Below are 9400 nucleotides of genomic sequence, written 5' to 3'. Positions count from 1 at the left end.
TCTGCAGAGGAAGGTGGATTACAGTGCCGTGAGCAAGTGTCCCCTCCCTTTGTGCAGCTGCCTTGTGCCCACTGACCCTGTTTCAGGCAGTGTCGTCCTGCATCTGTGGCTTCCAGACTGACAGCTGCATCCAGGTGCCTCTGGCCTGCTGTGACACGGGCCTATTTTAAGCCAGCGATCTTTAGCAACTTTACAGAATCGTGAAACCAACACCGCAGCATAAGTTCAGGACACTTCTTCAACCCGAGAAGACCCTGTCTGTGTGTGGTCCTTCTCACTCCCTCCCCAGCAGCCATCTTTCTGTGAGAAAGCAGGTGGTCGTGTTGGGATCCACTTGGAGGGTGGCCTCCAGCCAGCCGCCAGCCGCCAGCGGAAACCAAGTTCTACAACAACCAGCAGAGAGGGGAAGGGTCCTTGCCCTGTCAGGCCAGCGGCTGAGACCCATTCCTGTTGCTGCCTCTCCTGCGAGCTTGAGAGACCCAGGCAGACATCCTGTGGGGCTTCGCTGGGACTCTGGACCCACAGAGGTGGGTGCTATCATAAATGTCCTTCTTTAAGCTGCTGATTTTGTGGTAATGTTGTCACAGCTATAGAAAGCGAACACATTTCTCCTCGGGGACCCACCTGAGTTCCCCATTGCCTCTCCAGTCCACGTCCCCAACTCTCCTCCCAGCCCACTGCCTGCCTCGCTTCTGATCTCGCCATCTTGTCCTGGGCCTGGGCAGTGGCCTCCTGTGGACGTCCCTGCCATGGTGCCCGTCACCTGTCAGTGCCAGCTGCACCCTGATACCCAGAAATCTGTGTAAACCTGGTGATGTCCCTACCCCACATGGCCGCCGAGGAAGGCCAGGGTCCCTGCTTCAGCTGGCAAGGGTCTCATCATCCAGTCCCCACATCCCTCCCCAGACAGCTCTGCCCCTCCTGCCACATACCCGGGCTCCAGCCACTCTGAACAACTGGGCAGCCATCCTCGGACATTCTGGGCTGGTCCCCCCTCTGTGATGGTGCGTCTCTTGTCCTCCCAGCCTGGAATGCCTCTCCACCTCTTCTCAGCCTGAAAAACACATTCATTCTTCAAAATCCCAGGTCCTAGGTCACCTCTCTTTGGAGCCTTCTGAGGACTCCTGACAGGGAGTTGGGGCTTCGGTGGCCCACTACTCTCCTGTCTGGCTACCTGGTGTTTCCAGCCGTGTCCTCCAGTGGCCCCCAGTGAGCAGAGCTCTGGATCGGCTTTGCCACGGGTCTTCTTCTCCTGGCCCTCGGCCTTAGCGCCTGGAGTCCCTGGTGTTGAGCAGACCTCTTCCGCGTGAATAGGTGACTGTCCTCTCAGTTAAGGGCTGAGCACTGCCACACAGGAGCCAGAAGCCCAATGGGACAGTGGCCACGGGCTCTTGGTTTCCGGGGAGCTGGTGTGCAGGTCGGGCTGAGTGGCAGCACCTGGAGAGGCGAGTTCCAGACTTTGGGGCTTGCTGTGATCTGCTCTGCAGATCTGGAGGTGACAGTTCTCCTGCTCTCCCGAGGAGGGTGCCTATGAGATTGTCACCTCTGCTGCCACCTGGAAGTCCCCCTCCATCCCCTGCTGGTGGACCCAACTCTTGGAGAAACACCAATTAAAGTTCAAATGATTCGGAAGACAGGAAGGACTTGCGTGCCTCCCGCGCCCCCGCCTGGCCGGGCTCTGAGGCTTCCTCCTTTATTGGCTTTCTGTTTCCCCAGCCAGAGTGCAAGCCCAGAGGGGGGGCCTGGGCTGTGAGCCTCTCTGCAGTCTGAGCTGGGACGCCCCTGGGCACTGGGGTGGCTCTGGAATAACTCCGAGGCCCGCCCTGCCCACCTTCCTTCCTGCCCTGCCTTCTCACATTTGCCCCTGGCTTAAAGCTTCCACTGTTTCCTGTCCCCTTAGGATAAAGGAACATGATCTTTACTTCTAGAAAATTTCCATTTTATCAGTTTATCCCAGATTAAGGAATTATAAAAATCCTCCCATGTGGATTATCCTTAAACCTAACCCAAATGTAACCCCGGCTCTGACTCTGCAGTCTGAGACCGGGAATCGCTCTTCCCAGAGCCCTTTCATTTTAGAAGACGTTTCCGGCGTGTCTTCCTATGTGGTACGAAGAAGGATTCCTGCTTGACCGTTGCTGGGACGCTCCTCTGGTTTATCAGGACGTCAGGGGTATAGGATGGGAGTGTGAAGGTCAAAAGAAACTTGGAGCTGGGTGAGCTACAGCCAGGGGCGTCACCCTCTGGGGACCTTGGAGGTGGAGATGGTGCTGGGTGTGACCTCGCTGTGCATGATGATCTTTTGCACCTGGCACCTGTGTGATGCTGGAGGTCGGGAGGGGTGGGCTCCTCAGAATGGCTTCTACCATTTCATTTTCTTTGCAGAGGGAAGAGAGGCTCCTCCCATCAGTGTCTACTGGGCTGTGAGGCTGTCCCCTGGGGGCCAGCTGGTGGAGTGAGAAACACTCACCAGCAAGGACAGCTGGTGGCTTCCCAGCCCCACTGACCTGCAGCTCTTCACCGGACTGCTCACCTTCCTGTGAAGGGTCTTGGGGTGGAATCAAGACAAGCAGGTGTGGGGCTCTGAGCCAGGTCGTGGCTGTGTGCCCTGCAAGGTCCCGAGGGTCCATGTTTCCTTATGTCATTGCTTCCTATCACCGTGCCAGTGAGATGGGATGGGAGTGCCTTCCCCGCTCTTGTAGGGAGGCCACGTGAACGCGCCCCTCCCCGGCCCAGCACTACTCGCATCATATGTGTTTCCTAAGACCTGAAAATGACCCCTCTGGGTCCCCAAGGACACCCTCATTTGGAGTTTTGCCCTGCCTGCTCCTTCTAGCACCACATGAAGCTTTTGTCTGGTGGCTCAAAAGCAAATGCTGCTCCTTGTCCACTCGGGGAAGGAGCCTGGAGAGCACACGGGCTCAGGGCGCGCGTGTCCTTTCAGGGCTAGGCGTGAGTGGCGGAGGTGTTTTACGCCCCTGTCCAAAGTATTCTTGGGGCACTGGGGCCCGAGCTGTGGGGCAGGAGACCTGTGCCACTGAAATGCCCTCATGTCACACAGACACGGAGCCCCTCTCTCAGGCAGCCCTGGGCAGCGGGGCCAGGATGGCAAGTGCCGTGCCCGGGAGCATGGGAAGTGGTGAGGTTCACACGACACTTCAAATGGACAGTCATGTCCTACCTGGGGAGGCACAGGATGCGTCCCAGGAGGGGCAACTGTTGGGAAAGGGGACTCAGTCAGGAAAGGGCAACTGCTCTTGTCTTGTCTTAGCAGTGTCACCTCCACTCTGTCTGCCCCTCCTGTCCCTTGGTCCAGGTACCAAAGCACCAGAGCACGGTGGCCTCCCAGAGCGGCCCCTTGTCTGCGGCTCTGCAGCGGGCAGCCCCGGGAAGCACCTGGCTCCACTGAGAAACTCGCGGTGCAGCCGCAGGTCCTATTCTCAAGTCCGCCTCCTTCTCTGCCCTACCAAGCAGGCATTTGATTTGGTCTTCGAGGACCTCCCAGATGCCCACAAAGTGGACATACTACAGTCCTGCAGACGGGAGCCCCTCTCATCGTGATCACTAGGTGCCCAGGGTCTCCAGGGGCCATGCAGACAGACAACTGCCACCTGCGGATCTCCTAGATGTCTGCCCTGTCCTCCGGTTAGCCAATGGCCCATGGAAAGTCTGGGCTCCCATCTTTGCTTTTATGGAGACAGTTAGCTTCATCTTCCTTTCCCTTTGGCCTGTGGAGGTCCTCTGCTCTCAGTGAGGTTAGTGGCTCTGTCGACTGCAGAGCAGCCTGCCGGGACGGCCCCCTGCTCGTGACAAGGCGCGTCACTGCAGGGTTCTCGGCTGCTTTCCTGGGTTGGGCTTCCTCCGCCATGGGTTCCCCCAGGGGAACCGTGAGACGCTGCCCCCCCCTTTCCTGGACGGGGGATTGAACCCAGGGGTGATCTACCACTGAACTACATTCTCAGCTATTCATTTTTTTTTTTTTTTTGAGACAGGGTTTTGCTAATTTGCTGATGCTGGCCTGGAACTTGCAATCCTCCTGCCTCAGCCTCCGGAGTAGCTGGGGCTACAGGGCTGGCTGCTGGGCCTGGCTTCCCTCGGACCTTCCCTCTTCCTTCTTCCCCACCCCCCCCCAGCTCCAGGTCCCAGCCCCACCCCGGGCTCCCGCACAGGTTGTCTCCCAGAGCTCTCGGCCGGGTGAGGTCCCACCTGCAGCATGGCTGCCTCTCTCCCAGGTGAGTGCTTCTTCTCTCCATGCGGGTGCATCTTCCGTGTCTTAGCTGAGAGGCCCCCCTGCACACACTCCCCGCTGCCACTGGGCTGCGTTCTGCATTAGCCCCCTCCCAGATTGCAAGCCAGGTGACCACGTGTGGCCCCTGGGACTGGCTTCGACGGTGGTGACAGAAGGTGACCTCTGCTGTCCCTGCTGCTCCAGCTGCGGTACAGAGTGTTCAAGGGAAGAGGCTGCACCCTGGGGCCGCAGGAGCTGTCAGAAGGTGAAGGACCCCCGGCTGAGAGGGACACCTCTGAGGACAGACTCGGGGGCCTTAGGCAGGTAGAGAGGGGCTTCTAGGAGATTAGGATTTGCCTCGCAGAAGGCTGAGGGTAATCAGCTTAGTCCACCAGGAGTCGATTCTCCAAGAAACACAAGTAATCCAATAACTTAAGGGACAGTGGTGCTCACTGTTGGTTTGGGGGTCGTCTCAGGAACCGATTCATCAGTGTCCTAGTGGTTACGATGGGGAAGAACTCGGGAGAAAGGCTGTGGTTCTGGAGAGCTTGGGCAAGGTTCTCCAGGCTTCGGATTGCCATCCAGTGGGGGTGTCTGGGGAAGGTCCTCGTCTCTGCCGTCCAAGCTGTCCAAGGTCACGGCCACATGAGATGTGTGGCCGGGGCAGCTGAAGAACACAAGACGACATTGCGCTGATTGAAACCCAGTCTGAATGTCCATGTGTGGCACTGCCACTGTGGTGGTGAGCAGTGCTGTCTGGGGCAGGTGTGTGCAGGTGGCCGCTGTGGTTTGGGACTGTCCCCAGAGGTTCAGGTGTGGGAAGCTTGCTCCCCACTGTGGGAGATGTTCAGAAGGGGTGACTCTTTAAGAGGAATCGCCTGGTGGGAGGTGATTAAATCATGGGCTGCACCCTTGTGGAGGGATTAATGCAGGGCTTCTGGTGTTGAATTGGTTCCTGCAAGAACGTGTTAAAATGAGTTTGATTATCTTAGCTTGTTCTGTCTTGCTTCCTGTCATGTGATTCCCGTGTGTGTGTGTGTGTGTTTTGTGTGTGTGCTCGTAACACAATGCCATCTGCCATTTGTGGTGTCGTCTGAAGTCCTTCACCTGAGCTGAGCAGAGGCTGGTGTCATGTTCTTGGACTTTGAGAACTGTGAACTGAATAAACTTCTTTTCTGTACAAAGTACACAGCCTCAGGTGTTTTGTTATAGCAATGAAGAAGACACTAATACAATAGAAGTGTGGAGAGGTGAGAGAAGTAGAGAGAATTGCCCCTGATGGAGAGAGCATTGTGAGGGGCTGAATACATGGGGACTGGTGTTGGGGATGATGGGAAGCCACAAAGGGTTTAAGCAGTAGGGTGAAGCACTCAGACTGATAGTTTAAAAGACCCTTCCACAGCTTCTCTCCAATCCAGGACTCATGTAGAGCAAGACCAGGGGAGGGTGGTGGCCAGAGGCAGTTGTGGCATGTTGGTGTGCATGTGTGATGTGGTGTGGAACTGTAGGGATGCTCTTCCCAGGGGCTGTGCCAAGCATTCTATATGCCCAATAACCACGCCACCTGCCAGTATGTATTCTGACCACAAAGTCCTCAGGGCTTTGTGATCAAGCCATTGATTGCTGAGGGAGAAGGAGGAGAGAGGTAGAGATACAGGTAGAGGCCTACAGATAGAGACACAGGTAGGTAGGTAGGTAGGTAGGTAGGTAGGTAGGTAGATGGGTAGGGAGAGGTAGATTGCCTGGTTCTCAGGTTGTCTTCTGCAAAAGGAGAGCCCCAGGGGGCAGGGTAGCCTTGTAGCACTGAATCTGAGTTTTGGTCACCTGGGCTGTGTAAGGCTCAGGAGTCCACCCTTCCTGCTCAGGTCCTACCCTCTCCCCCTGGGGACAGAGGGGCAGGTTGCAGAAGTGGACTCCCCAGCATATAGGGGAAGGTGGCCCTAGGCAGGCTGGTGACAGCTAGCCTAAGTGTCTCCTGCTGCCCAGGAGCCGTGTCCCTCTCCTCCAGGCCCTGGAGAGAGGCTGTGAGCAGGCGGGGGCCCCAGGACAGCGTCATTGATGGTGATTCTTACAGAGACTGTGTTGGAAAGCTTCAAAAGTGTGAGCCACACACTGAAGAATGAGGCCCGAGGAGGGCAGAGGGCGATCATGGGCTCAGGTGCCGAATGTGCCCTGAACCGTGCGTGGCGAGGTGCCAACTCAGGGAGCTTGTTTTTTTTTTTTTTTGCTATAAAACCACTCCCTGCTCTACATGGAGAAACTGTGCACACGGGTTTAACTCCACCAGTGCTGCCCACATTTACACCTCCTTATGTATTCTAAGGGTACAGTCATGGGTGTGGGCAAAGACTTAGCTGGGTGAGGCTGTCCCTGGCAGCCTTGCTTATCAAAGTGCACCATGAGGTCTCCTGGTTGGGCCAGAATGTTACAACTCCGCATCCTTTAAACAGCATCAGATGAGCATACTAAAAAATCGAAAATTGGGGCTGGGATTGTGACTCAGCCGTAGAGCGCTTGCCTAGCTCATATGAGGCCCTAGGTTCGATCCTCAGCACTACACAAAAATAAAATAAAGATATTGTGTCCACCTAAAACTAAATACATATATATATATATAAATTAAATAAATAAGCAAAATAAAGCTATTGTGTCCAACTACAACTAAAAAATAAATATTTTTAAAAAACCAAAAATTGTTTAAATTATGTTGACAAGTGTAAAAAAGCAGGTTATAAAATAGAATGTACAGCATAATCACATTTTTGTTTCAAAAAAGGTAGATATGGCCATGAAAAAAATTTAGAATGATATACCAAAAACTGTGGCTACTATGGAAAGAGTAGAATTATAGGTGTTTTAAAATTTTATTTTCTTCCTGCATTTTTATGAATTTACAATTTTTTAAAAAAAGTATTACTGCAAAATTAGGAAAAGCCCCACCTTCTGTGTTTTGAGGAACAGCCTGAAGGTGGGGCCTGTGGGCAGTGGGGGCAGAGGGGCCAGGCCCACCTGGAGCTCTGGCCCCACCTGGCTGGCCCCTCTCTGTTAGGTGCTCTTTACATGTGAACACAGGGCAGGGCGTTTTCAGGGGACCTTTTGTCATCAGTCAGAAAAGCGTTTTCCTCCTCTGCAAGCAGGGAAGTATGAGCTGGCTGGTCCCTGGCGTGGAGCTGGCCTGGTGGGCAGGGTCCAGGGGGTGCACCCCGTGAGCAGCCAGTCACCCCAGCACTCCTGCTCACTTGGCCAGGAAGCAGGCCGTGTCCACACCCTGCTCAGGAGATGTGGTCTGAGGGTGGCTGTGCAGAGCCTCGGCCCTCTGACAGTGTCAGAGCAGCGTGGGTGTGCCCACCCAGTGAGGCCACAGGGTTTTATCCGAGGTCCTAACTGCCAGACAGAATCCCCTGAGTGTCCCTAGGCCTAGTCTGCACAGGTCCCTCTTACATGGTGCAGGCAGGGGGCCGGAGAGCTGGCCTTGCAGACGGGATGGCTAAGTCATCGGAATGGGTTCCTTCTCTCTTATGGCATTCCTGTTTGGTGGTGGGTGGTTCATGATTGGAGAAGAAAGGGATTTCTGAGGTGTTGGGAGCTTTCTGGTGAACCCTGAGCTCAGCTTAAGGCACGGAGGTAACTGCGTAGATAACCAGGACCTGGCTGTCCCTCTGGGGCAGGTTTCCAGGCCTGGTGTTCACTTGTCCAATCTTTAAATGGACAATTTAGTGTCTTGAAGATGGCAGCTCTTGTCTTTGTTAGTGGACAGAAGTCTCTTGGAGCTGAGTGTCTTGACGAGCACAGGACTAAAGGGGCTACGTGGCTTTGCAGAGCACCAGGGGCTATTTGGTGGCCACAAGCCCACTGGGCAAGAAACAAGATCTCCAGTATAGGGTGGAGAGGACAGAGGTGTGGAGAAATCCGAGGACTCGAGGAGAGCGGCAGAGCCAGGCTCAGAGCCGTTCCTGGGATTGTGCTGCTTCTCAGCTGGTCTCCAGGTGGCCCTGAAGAGGCAGCTCCCAGGAGACCGTCCCTGCTGGTGAAGGCGTGAGGCCACAGCCCTGGGTCTACTGTGCCGGCTGTCTTGTCCCATGCCTGAGGCTGGTTCTGGGCCCGTGGGATGGTTCCAAGTCACAGGACCAGGAATGATCCCAGCAGCTCTTCCCGGGCTTCGCGTCCCTGGAGGCGAGCCATCTGAGGACCCATGAACTTTGTTTCTCTTTTAAAAGTCCTGGAGTTAGGGATGGGTGATTTCCACCTTTTTGTGCTGAGATCGTGTCTTCTGAGTTGAGAGATTGGTGTTTTCTTCTAATAAAACAGTCTGCCATTTAAAGCCAGGCCTGGGTGGAGGCAAGAGGCGCAGAATTCATTAGCACGTGCCTCCTGGACTCTGTTCCCTCCCTCCCTCAGGGGCCAGTGGCCCCGCACCCACCTAGAAGTTAAGCCGGTGTTTTTCTGCCTCTTATGAATTATTTAGACTTTATCTTTAATATATATTCAGATGTTGATCTTTTCATGAATTCAGAAAGGGCCTTTACCTCCGGAGCCCATCCGCACGGTCTGGTAGGCTAAATGCGTCACTTCATGTCAACACAGGGCTTTGAATCCTTTGTGAAATGTTTTTAATTTTGGCTGCAGCAGTAGGTGGTGATGATTACTATTTCTGTCTAGGTGTTTCCTAGTTATCTTGTAATTAGAAGCTTTCAGAATTTGTGTTCAAGTTTTTGCAATGTTTCCCTCTTCTAGTTCTGTCTCTGCCTCCCAGTAGGGACTAGTGAGAAGGTTGGTGCTTGCTGCTGCACAGACCTTAGGAAGAGGGGAGCTGGGGCCTGTTCCCGGGGTGGCCAGGCAGTATGGAGCCTGCTGTTGGCAAGTTGAGACACAGCCGTGGCCTTCGTGCCCTGTGGTAAGGGAGGAGTGTTGTAAGATGTGACTTTCTGCTTGACGGAAGGATGGAAGGTTCTCCTGCATATAAATCAGCCACATTGGGGTGCAGGGAACACAACTTCATGTCTGAGAATGCTTCCTTCATTATTGGAAGTGTTGCACGATCTGTAGACCCCAGCTGCTTCTTTGGTTGGGAGGTACTGCCTCCTGAGCTGTGGAAGTCATCAGACACTGTTCTCCCTGCAGGTGGGCCTTCGCCTCACTTGGTCAAGGTTGCAGGTGACATCGGGTTTGGGA

At 54.6% G+C, this 9400-nt stretch overlaps 1 long non-coding RNA gene across 3 annotated transcripts; it reads left to right on the top strand.

The window, feature by feature from the left end:
- The first annotated feature begins 541 nt into the window (after window positions 1-541).
- On the top strand, window positions 542-5415 carry LOC114088664 (uncharacterized). 3 transcript variants are annotated; one of them, XR_003582022.2, is made up of 3 exons: window positions 542-3755; window positions 3993-4232; window positions 4334-5415. It is a non-coding gene; the product is annotated as an uncharacterized lncRNA (long non-coding RNA). The 3 variants fall into 3 exon arrangements; XR_011707272.1 differs by having other exon boundaries at window positions 542-3645; window positions 3993-5415; XR_003582021.2 differs by having other exon boundaries at window positions 3993-5415.
- The last annotated feature ends 3985 nt before the right edge of the window (window positions 5416-9400 follow it).

Source organism: Marmota flaviventris, chromosome 4, assembly GCF_047511675.1.
Source record: "Marmota flaviventris isolate mMarFla1 chromosome 4, mMarFla1.hap1, whole genome shotgun sequence".
Lineage (NCBI taxonomy): Eukaryota > Metazoa > Chordata > Mammalia > Rodentia > Sciuridae > Marmota > Marmota flaviventris.
Note: the sequence above shows the minus strand (reverse complement) of the source record. Positions and strands in the feature narration are given on the sequence as shown.